This window comes from Papio anubis, chromosome 14 (genome assembly GCF_008728515.1).
Source record: "Papio anubis isolate 15944 chromosome 14, Panubis1.0, whole genome shotgun sequence".
Classification (NCBI taxonomy): Eukaryota; Metazoa; Chordata; class Mammalia; order Primates; family Cercopithecidae; genus Papio; species Papio anubis.
The window spans coordinates 71,251,044-71,262,076 of NC_044989.1; the positions used below are offsets into that span (position 1 = coordinate 71,251,044).

The 11,033-nt window shown below is 45.6% G+C and overlaps 1 long non-coding RNA gene across 1 annotated transcript; it reads left to right on the forward strand.

The window, feature by feature from the left end:
- Positions 1 to 4,406: 4,406 nt before the first annotated feature.
- On the forward strand, positions 4,407 to 10,466 carry LOC110741078. Its single transcript, XR_002516746.2, has 3 exons — positions 4,407 to 4,971; positions 9,255 to 9,481; positions 10,051 to 10,466. It is a non-coding gene; the product is annotated as an uncharacterized LOC110741078 (long non-coding RNA).
- Positions 10,467 to 11,033: the final 567 nt, after the last annotated feature.

Here is an 11,033-nt window from a genome sequence, read left to right on the forward strand (position 1 = left end):
CATAACATGTGGCCTATCCTGAAGAATGTTCCATGTGCGTAGGAGAAGAATGTGTATTCTGCAGCAGGTAGGTTGCTGTATAAAGGTCAGTGCCATGTTTGGATATGGTTTGTCACCGCCAAAACTCATGTTGAAATTTGATCCCCAACGTGGCAATGGTGGGAGGTGGGGCTTAGTGGGTCATAGAGGTGGATCTCCCATAAATGTCTTGATTAGTGAGACTGGATTAGTTCTTGGGGAAATGAATTAGTTTCCCTGCGAGTGGGCTATTATAACACCAGGCTGCCCCTCAGACTTTGTCTCTTCACATATGCCCATTTCTCCTTTGACCTTCTCCACCATCTTTTGACCTAGCACGTGGCCCTCACCAGAAGCTAGGCAGACGCTGATGCCATACTCCTCATACTTCCCAGCCTACACAACTGTGAGCTAACTAAGCTTCTTTTCTGTGTAAATTACTCAGTCTCAGGTACTCTGTTATAGTAACACAAAATGGATTAAGTCAGATAGGTCCATTTGGTATAGAGTGCAGTTTAACTCTGATGTTTGTTTATTATTTTCTGTCTGGATAATCTGTCTATTACTGAAAGTGGGCGTTGAAGTTCCCTAATATTATATTGCAGTCTATCTTTCCTTTTAAATCAATTAATATTTGCTGTATACATTTGGGTGCTCTGATATTGGGTGCATAAATAGTTATAATTATACCCTCTTGCTAAATTGACTCGTTTATAACCTCTTGCTGAATTGACTCCTTTATCATTATATAATGACCTTCTTTGTTTTTCTTTACACTTTTTGACTTGAAGCCTATTTTATCTGATACGAGTATAGTTACTCTTGCCCCCTTTTTTGTTTCCATTTGTATGAAATATCTTTTTCTATCCATTTCCAGTCTGTACATTCATTTATAGGTGAAGTGAGTTTCTTATAGGCAACATATAGTTGGGTCTTTTTTTTTTTTTTTTGAGACAGAGTCTCGCTCTGTCACCCAGGCTGGAGTACAGTGGCGCGATCTCGGCTCACTGCAAGCTCCGCCTCCCAGGTTCACGCCATTCTCCTGCCTCAGCCTCCTGAGTAGCTGGGACTACAGGCGCCTGCCACCATGCCCGGCTGATTTTTTGTATTTTTGTATTTTTAGTAGAGACAGGGTTTCACCATGTTAGCCAGAATGGTCTCGATCTCCTGACCTCATGATCCGCCCGCGTCAGTCTCCAAAGTGCTGGGATTACAGGTGTGAGCCACCACGCCCGGCCAGGTCTTATTTTTTTAATTCATGCAGCCATTTATGTCTTTAAATTGGGGATTTAGTCCATTTATATTCAATGTTATTTTGGTAGGTAAGGACTTACTATTGGCATTTTTGTTACTTGCTTTCTGGTTGTTTTGTAAGTCTTCTTTTCCTTTCTTCCTTTCTTACTCTCTTCCTTTGTGGTTAAGTGATATCTCTGAATTTTTAATTCCTTGTTTTTTATTTTTAGTGTATCTATTACAGGTTTTTGCTTTGTGGTTACTGGGTAATTTATAAGGGAAAGAAGTTTAATTGACTCACAGTTCTACATGGCTGGGGAGGCCTCAGGAAACTTACAATCTTGGTGGAAGGCAAAGGAGAAGCAAGTGCCTTCTTCACAAGGTAGCAGGAAAGAGAGAGAGTGAGAGTGACGGGTGCACTAAAATCTCAGGCTTCACTACTATACAATTCATCCTTGTAACCAAAACCCAGTTGTACTCCCAAAGCCATTGAAATTTAAAAATACTTTTCTAAGAAAAGAAACTGGCATCTCTCCTGCTCCCTCTCTTGCCACATGCCATGCCTGCTCCCCCTCCACTTTCTGCCATGAGTAAAAGCTTCCTGAGGCCTCACCAGAAGCTGAGCAGATGCTCGTATAACCTGCAGAACTATATGCCAAATAAACCTCTTTTCTTTATAAATTACCCAGTCTCAGGTATTCCTTTATAGCAATGAAAAATGGACCACTACAAGAAGGAAGATGTCCACTCCAGAAAGGACCCATGGCTCATCTCGCCGAGCCCTGCCTATGAGCAAGGCACAGCACATCCTCCCGGGAGCAGAACAGGCAGATGCCACAGGGGGAATGTGGCATCTCCATTGGGCGGGATGTTATTGGGGTCTTCCAACCCCACTGACTTCTTGCCCAGTGCTTCTTCCAGTGGAGCAGCATGGAGCAGGGACAAAGCTCAGTGTCCAGGTGACACCGCTTTGTGGAGCACTATGGCAGGACACAGTAACCTCTGGAGACTGGGACCGAGACCAGGAGAAAGGATACCTGATCTCAGCTCACCTTGATCCTCCATGCCCCTTTCCTCCTTACTTGCAAATCCTCCCCCTAAACCAGTCCCAGAGGCCAGGCCAGGAGATAACACTTATAAGCATTCTGGCTTCATGGTCATTGCCAGGTCTTTATGTCCATTACCCTTGAAGAAAATCTGAATCAGTTTCTAGGACTGAAATCAAACCACATCTCTTCCCTGCTTAAGAGGTTTCCATAGCTTTCCCTCCTCCATGGGGAAAAGTAGACCCAAGAAACCCAAAAAAGCCTGGTAGCTGAGGCCACCTCTCAGTGGCTCCTGAACTCAGTCCTGTATTAGTGCAGTCACAGGCGATCAACATGTTAATCAAACCCGTCTATAAATGTTTATTTTATGCTCCTCATGCTCCATTTTAAAAGGAAGATAACATAGAATATATTTTAGAAGATGTGGAGCAGATATTAATGGCAGATGCTAGAGAAACAGGAAAGTGCAGGGTGAAGACCTGGGCTCTGAAACCAGACTGACTGAGTTGGAGTCTTTGTTTCCCAGCACTGCATGGCCTTGGGCAAGTGGCCGGACCCTCTGCCTCCGTTCCCTTATATGTATACTAGGGGATGAGATATCTAACTTATGGGATTGTTGTGAGGGTCAACAAGTTAATACCTGTTTTAGAATGCTTGTGAGACTGCCTGGCACTGGATAAGTGAACGTTGGGTATTATTAAATAACATAGCTGGGCATGGTGGCGCATGCCTGTAGTCCCAGCTACTCAGGAAGCTGAAGAGAGAGGATCACCTGAACCCAGGAGTTCGAGTCCAGTCTGGGCAACACAGTGAGACCCTACTTCAAAAAAATTTTTTAATAAATAAAAAAATGTTTCAAACAACGGAGGCACACAGACTTGACTTCCCACACTGCATTTTGATTGCCTCCGGCCCTAAACATACCCCCAAGCTGCAATCCACTGCCTCTTCCCTCAGGAGCATACACCCCTCCCCCACCACTCCTTTGGTCATATTTTGGGAAAGAATCCTTAAATTAAGTTCCCTTTAGCACGGCTTTTATAGGACACGGACACCACAAGCTTGATCTTTCTCCCTGCCTAATTCACACGCAGGCTCAGATGTGGGTCTGTCCTTCCCTCATGTTGCTTTTAAACATCGATCATTAAGCAAAGTTCATGTCGAGAACACCAGAGTCCACAAGAGTGCGGGATTCCTGAGATCCCTACCAGAGCTGCTCCCTGACATAAACAGTTCCTCCGGCGCTCCCTCCCTCAGTGACCTGTAGATGGCGCCACTGCCTCCGCCTGGGCAGAGAAGGACGCCTGTCGCTTGAAGTTCTGTTTTCACTATGCGTGTGAATCTGGTCCTCCTTAGTTATTTGTCGGACTGAATTATAGTTATAATGGAATCCTGGCCTTCCAGGAATCCCCGACCCCCTCAATGAATGTAGTAGTAACATTAGTCATCTCATTCCTACGTTTCACTCCCTAGGCCAGGACCCCTGAAATTTCAGTAAAGGTATAAATGTGCTGAATTCTTTGAACCAAGCTCCAGGTGCTGGCTTCATGGAAGGCAGAAAATTGCTTACCTTGTCCCCAGTGACCACACATGAGTAATCAGTCTTGGCCTTCCGGATGTAGCCAGGGTAGCGATGGCCTCCATCCCACCAGCTGGTGACTATTAAATATGCCAAGCCCTGACAGGTTCAGTCCTGAGAGTCCAGAACCTCCAGGAATGCCAGGGGTTCTTGTTACAAAAGAGACTCGAGAAACAGGAGTCAGGTGGCAGTGACACCCCATGCTTCCCCTACTTCACCAAAGCTGTTCTTGCCACGGTCACGGTGAACTGAACCTCCTGTTTACAAATTCAACTGGCATTTTCCTATCTGTGGATTTTTTTAACTTCGTGACATTCTTTCCCACTCACTCCCTCAGAAGGCCCCATTTCCTCACACAGCAACCAGAGGAATTGTTTCAAAACAGATCTAACCCTGCTCCTCACCTCACAACCTGCAACAAACACACACACACATACACACACACACATACACACACACACACTCCCAGCGTCATTCGAAGAAAGCTCCAGCTTCCCAGCCAGCGCTCCGCAGCACACCAGTCCCTCTGTAAGTGGTCCCTGCCCTCCTTTCTGGCTTAATGCCTAACTACTGCCCACCCACTTTCCAGCTGCCTTCCTCATGTCCCAAGCCCGCCTGGGCCAAAAGCACTCCCGCGGGCTGCAGGTGCCACAGCGCCCAGGTCTCTGCAGATGCTGCTCCCTCCGCTGGAAATGCCCTCTCCCTGCCTGGGCCCACCTCACTGACTCCTTCAAATCTCAGGTTAGACACCGATTCCTCTGCTCAGATAGCCCTGGCCCCCACATCAAGTGAGATTCCTGTTCGGGCTCTCCCAGCTCCCCAGGCCACCCCCAGCACAGCCCTGTCACACTGTACTACGTGTGTTCCTTGAGAGCAGGCACCGGGCATGCTCACCACACGGCCTCTGCACCTAGCTCAGTCCCTGTCACTTCACAGTCACAAACAACACATTGTGAGCACTCAGCATGAGTCAGGGACAGTCCTCAGCATCTTCCCTGCACTCACTCACTTCCTCTTCACAACAACTCTGTCAGGTGGTGACTTCACATGAGGCCCATTTCTTTAGATGTGGAAACCGGGGTACAGATCCATTAGGTAACTTATTCAGAGTCTCAAAGCTATTAAGTAGCAAATCTGATGTTCCAACACAGGCAGCCTAGGTGCAGAGTCCAGTCCTAGCTATAATGCTATACTCAACTATTTATTGAAATAACTCTTTATTGGTTCAGTTAACTAATGTAAAATGGAGCCAGCCTGACTCCAAGAAGTTAGCTAACTTTTCCTGAGGTTGTCTAGTGAGGTCAGAACTTTGACTCAAGCCCTCAGACTTCTAGACTGATGTTGCTTATGAACCCACAAAAAGAGACTGGGGGCTGCTGCAGGTGCAGGATTCTCAGAAAGGCGCCTGAGAAAAAGGGGCCCTCCTCCTTTGCTGCCTTGTCCAGAAGTGCTCGTTATAGTCAGGGCAGAAGTTCTCCAGCACAAAAGGACACCCCGGCAGCAAGTCTCCTGGTACCAAGCACTATTCATGAGGTTCTATTAAAACAAACAAAGAAACAAACAAACCCTTTGTATTTTTGTAGAGACAGGGTTTCACCACGTTGGCCAGGCTGGTCTTGAACTCCTGACCTCAGGTGATCTCCCCAGGGAGTGACGGCGGTGCCTGTAATCCCAGGTACTCAGGAGGCTGAGGTGGGAGGATCGCTTGAACCTGGGAGGCGGAGGTTGCAATGAGCCGAGATCGCGCCATTGCACTCCAGCCTGGGCGTCCGTCCCCCCCAAAAAAAACCACCTGAGTTCAGATCCAAACCTCCATCTGATCAGGCCTCTAAATCTAATTGCCAGATTAAAGGAAGTACAGAGGATAGTGCAACATGGTGAGTAAGTCCAAAGAATGAGAAATGCTAAGGACGATTGCTCTAGTTACACACACACACACACACTCATACATAAAGAGTAAGATGAATGGTCACAGATTTTAAAAGCCTTAAAGATGTATCAAACAAACACAATGTATGGCATTTGTTTGGATGCTGATTGAAACAAGGTACCTGTAAAAAATATATATGTATATGAGACAAAAGAGCAAATGTGAACAATGACTGGCTATTTGATGATATTAAGAATTAGTACTAATCTGTAGGTATAATTCTTGTGTTTTTTGTTGGTTTGTTTGTTTTTGAGACAGTGTCTCACTCTGTCACCCAGGCTGGAGTGCAGTGGCTCAATCATGGCTCACTCGCTGCAGCCTTGACCTCCCGGGCTGAGTGATCCTCCCACCTCAGCTTCCTGAGTAGCTGGGACTACAGGTGTGCACTATCATGCCCAGTTAATTTCTTTTTCTTTCTTTTTTTTTTTTTTTTGGTAGAAATAGGGTTTTGCTGTGTTGCCCAGGCTGGTCTTGAACTCCTGGTATCAAGTAATCCTCCCACCTCTGCCTCTCAAAGTGCTGGGATTATAGACATGAGCCACCATGCGCGACCAATTATTGCGCTTTTTAAAAAAGAGTTCTTACTTCTTAGAAATACATGCTGAAGGCCTGGCGCGGTGGCTCACCCCTGTAATCCCAGCACTTTGTGAGGCTGAGGCGGGCGAATCACGAGGTCAGGAGATCGAGAAATCCTGGCTAACATGGTGAAACCCCGCCTCTACTAAAAATACAAAAAATTAGCTGGGCGTGGTGGCGGGTGCCTGTAGTCCCAGCTGCTGGGGAGGCTGAGGCAGGAAAATGGCGTGAACCTGGGAGGTGGAGCTTGTAGTGAGCCGAGATCGCGCCACTGCACTCCAGTCTGAGTGACAGAGCGAGACTCTGTCTAAAAAAAAAAATAGTAAAATAAAATAAATACATACTGAAGTATTTACAGATAATAAAATAACTTGAGGGAAAAGAATAGGGATATAGATAAAATAAGGTCGATTGTGGAATCTGGGTAATAGGTATATGGTAGGGGGAGTTATATTATTCCCTCTACTTTTGTACTTGCTTCTAAAATGCATAATAAAAGACTAAAATAAAAGAGTCACCCTCACACAGTGAGCCAGACAGCTGCAGCCAACCAGTCAGAAATTATGGATTATGGATCCACTTGATCCAGTCAATTCTGTTCTGGAGTATGGTGATCCCAGAAGGAGGTTTTGAAACAGGAAAGAGCCCCTGGGTCTTAAAGAGGAGTCAGCGCTGGTAGGCTCAGAAGCCTGACCCTGGCTGGGTGAGGTGGCTCACACCTGTAATACCAACACTGGGAGGCAGAAGCAGGAGGATCGCTTGAGGTTCAGAGTTCAAAACCAGTCTGGGCAACGTAACAAGACCCTGTCTCTATAATAACAACAACAAAATTTTAATTTGCCAGGCATGATGGCATGATCCAATAGTCCAAACTACTTCAGAAGGCTGAGGCAGGAGGATTGTTTGAGCCCAGGAGTTCGAGACTGCAGTGAGCTATGATCGTGCCACTACATTCTAGCCTGGCAATAGAGTGAGACCCTGTCTCAGAATAAAAATTTAAAAAGAAAGCCTGACCCTTATAGTTTGGCTACATTTATAGAATATAGAACATTTTTTCTTCTCCGCTGTTTTTTTTTTGGTCTTTTGTTGCTGTTAAATATTGTTCTCCTTCAGTCTTTGGTAAAAATCTTTTATGGAAATTTCAACTTTTTTCACATGTGGTTAAAGGAAGCAAGGAAAGTTGAGTTTGTTTACCAAATGTTGAGACCCTCAATCCCATCCGCAGCCCCTAAGACACCTGGTCTTCCCCTGCAAGCAGGAGACTGGAAGAACCTTCTCTGGGAAATGTAACCGGCCAAGGAGAAAGACATTCAAGGCAATGAAAATTGATAGATTTTTCTGAAGAAATTGAGAGGAGTTGTAGAGAGTTGGCAGAGTTTGAGGATGAATTATTTCAAAGCATATAGAAAACTAACCAAATGAAAAGAAAAAATAATTATTAATTTTTAAGTAGTATAGGAAAGGAAAATATAACTGTGATTCAGCTGTGTATAACATTTACATATTCATAGTAATATGATTACTGAATACTGATATACCAACTGTTATTTATTGGTTTGCCACATCCATTTCCATTACTGTTAGGTTCTTCCCTAAATCACAGCAGGTGGAAGGCTAGAAACTATTCTTCCAGACTTACAAAAAGTTTGGGATTTTAGATCTGCCACAGGGATTTTTTTTTTTTTTTTTTTGTCTGTTTGGCCTATCGATAATCTAGAAGTATTTTGAAATCCCTCACTAGGATAGTAAATGTGTGCATTTCTCCCTATAATTCGTTAGTTTTTACGTTATCATTAGAAACCATATTAATTGTATACATGTTTAGAGCTGTTGCCACGTGTGGTGGCTCACGCCTGCAATCCTAGCACTTTGGGAGGCTGAGGTGGGAGAATCACTTGAGCCCAGGAGTTTGAGACCAGCCTGGGCAACAGAGGAGACCCCGTCTCCACAAAAAATTAAAAAATTAGCGGGTGTGGTGGTGCACGCAGTCCCAACTACTCAGGAGGCTGTGATGGGAGGATCACTTGAGCCCAGGAGTTCGAGGCTGCAGTCAACCATCTTTGAGCCATTGCACTCCAGCCTGAGGGACAGCGAGAGACCCTATCTCAAGAAAAAAAAAACAAAACTGTTTTATCTGCTTGGTGAATATTTTGTCATGAGAAGGATATTAATATGGCCATGCTTGCTTTTTTGTTTGTTTTTTTGTCCAATATATCTTTTTCCCTTTCTTCACATTCAGTTTGTCTGTATCTTTACATCTTAAATGTGTCTGTTTAAAACAACATATAGCTAGGTTTTCTTTTTTTTTTTTTTTTGAGATGGAGTCTCGCTCTGTCGCCCAGGCTGGAGTGCAGTGGCCGGATCTCAGCTCACTGCAAGCTCCGCCTCCCGGGTTCACGCCATTCTCCTGCCTCAGCCTCCCGAGTAGCTGGGACTACAGGCGCCCGCCACCTCGCCCAGCTAGTTTTTTTTTGTGTGTGTATTTTTTAGTAGAGACGGGGTTTCACCGTGTTAGCCAGGATGGTCTTGATCTCCTGACCTCATGATCCGCCCGTCTCGGCCTCCCAAAGTGCTGGGATTACAGGCTTGTGCCACCACGCCCGGCCTAAAACAACATATAGCTAGGTTTTCTGTCTCATCTTTTTTGAGTTCTTTCTCCAAAAACATTTTCAGCGTGGGTCATCCTACAGCATACATTGAAAAAAAAATATTTAGTATGCCTCATATCTGAGTGACAATCTGTCCGGATATAAAATTATAACTTTCAAAAGAGTCACCCTCACACACCCCAGCAGGGTCTATGTTCTGCCCTGATCATCCTGCTGTAATCTGAAAGTGTCCCTCCAAAATTCATTTGTGTTAACCTATGCAGACACTGTGGTGGTATGAAGAGGCAGGGCCTTTGGGGACATGGTTAAGTCACAAGTGCTGCACCCTCACGGATAGGATTAGCGCCCTTAGAAAAGAAGCTGAAGGGAGCTCCCCGGCCCCTCCACCATGTGATAACTCAGCAAAAGGGGCCATATTTGAAGCAGAGCAAACCCTCACCAGACAGAATCTGCCAGCGCCTTGATCTCAGACTTCCCAACCTCCAAAACTGTGAGCAATGAATTTCTATTGTTTATAAATCACCCAGTTCATGGGTTTGTTTTTTGTTTGTTTGTTTTGTTTTTTGAGATGGAGTCCCTCTCTGTCTCCCAGGCTGGAGTGCAATGGCATGATCTCAGCTCGCTGCAACCTCTGCCTCCCAGATTCAAGCAATCCCCCTGCCTCAGCCTCCTTAGTAGCTGGGATTACAGACATGTGCCACCACGCCCAGCTAATTTTTTTTTCTTGTATTTTTAGTAGAGATGATGTTTTACCATGTTGGTCAGGCTGGTCTCAAAGTCCTGACCTCAAGTGATCTGCCCACCTCAGCTTCCCAAAGTGCTGGGATTATAGGCATGAGCCACTGCGCCCAGCCCTATAGTTCATAGTATTTTTGTTACAGCAGTCTGAATGCACTTAAGACAGTACCCCATGGATACCTGCCCAAACCTTCTGGGCCATTTTCACAGGCTGAGGGAGCACCCAATTGGTATCCCAAAGCAAAAAGGTTAGGGCAGGGCAAGCCACAATTAAAATAATAGCCTGCCCGAAGTTAAACTGCCACCTCCACTTCTTTGCAGCTTTTAAATGACAGGGTTGCTGCAGGGAGTAGTTCCAGCTCCGTTTCAGAAATCACAGGATTTTGTTCTTGGCTTCAGCGGGAATGACGCTGGTAATTTCTCCAGTAGGCTCCAGGAAGTTCTCCACTTACATGGAACCCTCTCTTAAGCAGTTTAAGTGAACTGCTGTGTGGGTAAAGAGGGTGGCATATGTGGCTGTGTGTGCGTTTGTTTGTGCGTACACAGGACACCCCTGGAAGGTTACACAAGAAACTGACACTATTGAGTGTCTTCAAGGAGGGCACCTGGGTGACTGGGGACTGGAGTAGGGAATGAAGCTGGTTCATTGTTTTATAACTCTTGATTTTTTATTGTATCTATTTATTTGTTATTTATTTATTTTTGAGACAGGGTCTCGCTTTGTCATACAGGTTGGAGTGCAGTGGTGTGAACATGGCTCACTGCAGCTGCCTCAACCTTCCAGGCTCAAGCGATCCTCCCACTTCAACCTCCCAAGCATCTGGGTCTACAGGCATGCACCACCATACCCAGCTATCTTTGTATTTTTTGTAGAGACAGGGTTTTGCCATGTTGCCCAGGCTGGTCTCTAACACCTGAGCTCAGCCAATCCACCAGCCTCAGCCTCCCAAAATGCTGGGATAAGCCTGTAATAGGTGTGAGCCACCATTCCTGGCCCTTGGGGTCCTTTTGATAAGAACACTAATCCCATTCATGAAAGCTGTATGCTTATGACCAACTCACCTCCCAAAGTCCCCAACTCCTAACACCATCACATTGGTGATTAGGATTCAACACATTACTGCGGGGGAACATAAACATTCAGACCATAGCAGGATGACAGCAGCCTCCTCTCACCTCCCACTCTGGGACTGCGCTTCTGGAGAACGGTTGACTGGGGATGCCCTTCACATGGGACAGAGAGTGGATTGGGAAGGACCTGTCATTCTCCTGAGCATTAGGGACCCCCTTCCCCAACATATTTG